Source organism: Asterias rubens, chromosome 15 (genome assembly GCF_902459465.1).
Source record: "Asterias rubens chromosome 15, eAstRub1.3, whole genome shotgun sequence".
Taxonomy (NCBI): Eukaryota; Metazoa; Echinodermata; class Asteroidea; order Forcipulatida; family Asteriidae; genus Asterias; species Asterias rubens.
This window is the reverse complement of record NC_047076.1, coordinates 14,259,558-14,265,558: the sequence shown is the minus strand read 5'-3', so window position 1 is coordinate 14,265,558 and position 6,001 is coordinate 14,259,558. Positions and strand designations below refer to the sequence as shown.

At 38.3% G+C, this 6,001-nt stretch overlaps 1 long non-coding RNA gene across 1 annotated transcript; it reads left to right on the top strand.

The window, feature by feature from the left end:
* Nucleotides 1-2,272: 2,272 nt before the first annotated feature.
* Nucleotides 2,273-5,222, top strand: LOC117299895. Its single transcript, XR_004520122.1, has 4 exons — nucleotides 2,273-2,548; nucleotides 3,163-4,010; nucleotides 4,408-4,691; nucleotides 4,822-5,222. It is a non-coding gene; the product is annotated as an uncharacterized LOC117299895 (long non-coding RNA).
* Nucleotides 5,223-6,001: the final 779 nt, after the last annotated feature.

Sequence of the window (6,001 nt, the reverse complement as noted above, 5' to 3'; positions counted from 1 at the left end):
TTGCCATCTTGAAAAGGCCTGGGCCTAGGTGCGCAGGCGCCTTGTGACGTATTGAAATGAGTGACGTCACTGGTTGGAAGTCCATTCCATGGAGGAAGAATTTTGGAACTAACTTGGCCTAACTTAGTGATGTAGTTATAGAATGATTCTCCATAATATACAGGTGTTCATCTGGCAAGAAATCATCTGGCTATACCCGAGGGAAGACCTTTGAGGGAGGTGTCTTATGGTTTGAGGATGCAAGTTTCCAGGTAAGATAATTTAAGAAAGTTAAATACATCATTTTCTTCCTCCATGATTCAACAGCCACACTTGTTATTTATAGGCCTATCCATCGTTTGCTCCAAAACTAGGCTATGCAATTTCCAAGTCTTCTTATGACGATCTTGAAATGAAAAGTAGAACTTGGCAATAGTTGTACCCAAGCAGCGAAATTCGCCCAATGCTGTTGATAATTTCAATATTTGCAAAGAAAAAAACAGATCTTTGGTAAAGTTTTCCAAATCCACAGTGCTCCAATCCAACCTACCTAACCTAGCCCCACTTGTGTGGCCAAGGAGGATTCAGCTCCCCTTGGCCACACAGGGGCTACAATCCATTGGCCACACAGGGGCTACAATCCAACCCCTCTCGCCTCTCTCAGGGCCAAATAATTATTTATAAAAAGCTGCTGAGCCAAAAACAAATTGCTTTACAGAATTTGATGTTACAAAAAGAAACTCTTTCTGTGTTAAAGATTCCCAGGAGGATTAGCTATAACTTGGTTATGCAACAGTCTACTAACCAATTGCTTCTCCAGTCAGTGACCAACATCACAAAGCTGCTAAACACAAAGTAATTGCTTAAACAGAAATAGGTTACCAGCCAAATTCCATATCAACATTGTTGTGACTGGTTAATGGGAGGAAGTCAACCTGAGTGATAAGTGGTTTATTGGTACGGTCAGCCTTCACCTTGTTTAAGGTCAGCAGTACTGTGTTCCACAGCATACTGTGGTAAGACCAATGATTACATTTGGAATAGAGCATGATAGCACTGTGTAATACTAATAACAACCATGAAGCAACAGAGTTTGGGAAACTGAGGTAATGTTGAGGTGGGGGCCTAGTTTTGTGAATGATAACAACAGGAAATCTGGAAGTGTAAATGCACCAAAAATACATTCCATAACAAACACATTATAAGCAAGTTTAAACAGCATTCCCATGCAAACATTCTCATTCAAGTACTTCTTTAAGCATTTAGTGCTGGCCAATCAGGGCTGCTTAACTCTCTTACCACTGGAGCTACCTTCATTTACTGTGATTGTTGTTACCAAACATGTTTCACAACTTCTTTTTTTCCCAACATGCAGTGACTGAGATTGAGACCCTGGGATGGAGTCCTTCTCATCTACATGCTCTCTCATGACAGACCCTGCAACCACTGTAATCCTGTGGTATTACGGCACAGAGGGATTACGTCCATCCTAAAGGTATATTATTATCACCATTTATTCACTCTAACATCAAACCTGCACCAAACTGCATGATTAACAAGCTCACTCCCATATCTACACCATCACTTTAAAATCTACTAAGCTCATTTCCATGCTTGCATGTTACATCTTAACAATCAGGGGTTCGTTCAACGACAGCGAGAACGTACCCCATCTATAACTCCACACCATCCGTTATCAGTCACTTGTCATGTAACAACCACTCACACCATTTATATGCACCTGAAATATTCCCAAACTAAATGGAATAATTCTGTTTGGAAGAGAATTTTCTGAATGCATGTATTTTCTGTCTTTTATTTACTGCAATGGTGAAATGCGGAACCAACTGTCATTGGAAAGCGTGATACGGAGTCCAATGGAAACTGGAAAGTCAAGACCTTGGTTGAAGGTGTCTTATGGTCTGCGAGGATGCAAGTTTCCAGGTAAGATGACTTAAGAAAGTAAAATACAGTATTAGTCATTTCAGTCATAAAAAAGGTGCTTTTGAAAACTTCATGTGGCTTATTTTGAATGCCCAAATAAAACTAGCAATAAAACCATGCAGTCAATCCTTGATAAAACATGAACATTCCTTTCTTTCCTCTGGAATGTGTTCATCAAAGTTTAATGAAAAATTCAAAAGTATTTTATGATTTGCTAAATGCAAACAAACCAGTTGATGAGAAATATTTGACTCTCTATAAATTCAGAGAAAGAAACAGTAATAACAAATAATATGATCGAAATATTGAAATATTCATAAAATATAAAATATATAAATATTCACCTGAAATATTCATAAACTAAATGGAATAATTTTATTTGGAAGTGCATTTTCTGAATGTATCTATTTTTTGTCTTTTATTTACTGCAATGGTGAAATGCGGAACAAACTGCCTGTGAAGTAGGGAGTCCAATGGAATGTGCACATCCCAATCCAAGCCACGATGACATCAATGGCGTCTGCGTTCGTGCTGGTGACACCTATCTGCTGGCTTCATAAAAAAGTGTTCCTGTCTCCCTGGTTGATGAGAACATGCATTGCAGTCTAATGGATCAACAACAGATGTAATAATGGCAACTTTATTGTTTGTTAAAACAAACAAAACTAAAACAGTTTTTACCCATGTAATAACATAACTTAAAGGAACGTTACAGAACTGGTAAGAAACAAAAATCATGAAGATCACAGATTTTCATAAAACTTACACGGTCTGATGATGATGATGATAGTAGAAAACATCCCGTAAAATACTTATGTCTGAAATTTCATATTTGATGGGAAATAAATAATCTAAATTCGCGTTTTGAGTTTATTGCTCAGTGCGCGTTTTATTCATTTTTGTTTTGGCATCAGTGCAATGCAAATTTTGTAATTGATTTTCTTTATTCTCTCGTGACCCAGATGGTCAAACGATCTCAATCTTCTACAGGTTTGTCAGTTTATGTTTAGGGTGGATTACAAGTGCTTATACTGCCAGCAACTGTTTTGTTAGCAAAAACCAATTCTGTAATGTTCCTTTAAAAGGATTGTGCAGAAAGTTTGTTGAGTCAATATTTTTTCATTTAATCGGTGTCTTTGAGATGACATAAAGAGTTCAAACTTGTTGATGAAAAGCAGTGACTTATCTCAAATTTTGAACTGACTTAGTGATGCAGTTATTGAATGATTCTCCATACAGGTGATGTTACAAGGAATCATGGAAGACCTTGGTTGAAGGTGTCTTATGGTCTCTAAGAATGCAAGTTTTCAGGTAAGATGACTTAAGAAAGTAAAATACAGTATTAGTGTTCTGGCTGGTGACGTCTGTCTGCCGACGATGAGGGGCCTAGATGATGACAACTGGATGCCTGGCTTCATCGAGAAACGCTCTGTCTCCCTGGGTGATGAGAAAATGTATTGCAGTCTAACAGATCAAGTTTCCAGGTAAGATGACTCCTTAAGACTGTAGAATACAGTATTAGTCATTTTTTTCTGTAATACTAAGTAATAAAAAGTGCTTTTCAAAACTTCAAGTGGCTTATTTTGAATGCCCAAACAAAACTAGCTCCAATAAAACCATCAATCCCTAACAAAACATGAACTACCTTTTGTTCCTCTGGAATGTGTTTACCAAAATTTTGCGAATTTCACAAGTTTTTGATGGTGTGTTAAATGCAAACAAACCAGTTCATGAGTGAAATTTTTCTCTCTAAAAATTCCGAGAATGAAACACTAACAAATAATGATCGAAAACTCAAAGCCAGATTTATATGCACCTGAAGTATTCCCAAACTAAATGGAATAATTCTGTTTGGAAGTATATTTTCTGAATATATCTTTTCTTTGTCTTTTATTTACTGCAATGGTGTAATGCGAAACCAACTGCCTTTGAAGTCTGGTGATGTCTATCTGCCAACGAGGCGTCTGCGTATGGGCTGGTGACGTCTATCTGCCAACGATGAGGGGCCAAGATGACGACAGCTGGAGGGTTCCTGTCTACCTGGTAGATGAGAAGATATGTTGGAGTCTAACAGATCAAGTTTCCAGGTAAAATGACTCCATAAGAATGTAGAATACGGTATTAGTCATTTTTGTCTGTAAAACAGTTTTGTTACGTGTTATTATCCCTTATACTGTAATTTTTTATAAATCTTTTTGATCCCCTCCATTTTTTGAGGTTTTAAGGAAACAAATATTAAATAAAATTAATATTAAGTAACAAAAGTGTTTTTGTGGCTTATTTTGAAAATGAAAAAAACATGAACATTTTGTTGTTTCCTGTGCAATGTGATCACCAAACTGGAATGTGATCACCAAACAAATGAGTTGATGAGAACAATTTTACTCTCTAAAAATTCAGAGAAAAAAACCCTAACAAATAATAATCAAAAAAGTCAAACCCAGATTTAATGCTCATGACATATTCCCGAACTAACATTCTTAGATCAGCTGAAGGACACAACACACAACCAGAAACAACTGAGCTTAAGATGCTGATGCTGGTGGGAGCGTGGAAGGCGACCATCTGAGGTTCCTGAGATGGCATCGGCTGAAGACAACCTCTCGCTCAACTACTACTTACATTCAGGTGATTGTGATGACTGCTTTTCTGCCATCCTGTCAACATGGACCGTGAAGATGTGACATCACAACACAAAGAGAGATACGTCATGGCTTGAGGAGATATACATCAAGTTTTCTACACCTACTTATGCAGGATCCTTGAAGGTAAGATCTCTTTTAGCTAAGCTAGATTTGTAATTTGAGAAATCCATTAAAGTGCAGAAAATAAACTTTGCTTATACACACAAATTTAACTTATAAATCTTTTTTCTTTTCCGTTTTGTTCATATTACAGGATGAACAGAGTGGAACAACTAAGAGTTGATTACGTCAAGATGCTGAGCCACATTATGCAGCACCAATAAAACTGTTGCTTCAACACAGTCTTTGTAAAGGAGGACTGTTTCTTCATGATGACTGCCCTCATCTAAGGTCATATCCACCAGCTTTGACTGTTACTAAGGATGTGCTTGGACCAATGAGTAGACTTTCCAAGAGCATGAACAACATTGAACAAATCTTCCAATGGATCTTGATATTACAGCATGATCATCCGGATTCATCTGCAGATTGAACTCACTAACACAATGTTTTCTTATTGTGGAACAATGACTTGAATATTAGTATTGTTTGAAGCTTTGCATGGTGTGGATAAATAGGAAGAAACTATAAGTATTATAGTAAACTTGCGTGTACAACAATGTGTAAATCTCGTTGTGTTAGTGTTGACTCTGAAAAGAGCCTGTGTGGTCTCGACATTTCAAACAGTAGACTCCGCTTGTCTTCAGGAGAAAGCTGAACTAGTAGTGGTGGTGGAGCTTAAGTAGCACTGGAGGGATGCACAATTTGGGCAGAAGGATCCAAGCTGTTCTTGACCTGTGATGCCAGTGAGTTGGAGTGTGAATTGTTGTGGTGAGCTGCTGCTGAAAGGGTTGGCTTGAGTATGGGTAATCAGATGTCGTTGATGAAAAACCTGATGTCTTGTGGAACTGTGTGATGTGCTTGTATCTCGATGGCGTCCCTGACTCTGCGTTGGTGCACAACTGACTCGTGCGATGAGCTTGGCTTCCATTTGATGAGTTAACTTTGTTTGTGTGAATGTTTGATGACGGCTGATTTGTCATGGCTTGATGTTCCTTGATTCTCGTGGATGTGAATGCAGCAGGTCTCTGTGTCATCACATTCACAGGGAATGTGATAAACAACAGCTTTGGCGTGAGTGTCTTGCTGGTCTTTGTGTGTGTGAAGTGATGTTTGGATCTTGTTTGTTCTGGAAAGGTCTTGACTTGAGCTTGGCTGAAGATTCGTTGGAGTTTGTGAGATGCATGGCTGATGTACAGAAGGTTGATGGTAGCCTTGAACTGCGAACTTTTGTCTGGTGTGATGAGGAATGGCTTGGGCTGGCTGCAGGAATTTAAGGTCTTTTAGTCGTTGAGTTGTAGTGATGTCTTGATGTGATGAAGTTCCTGCTTCAA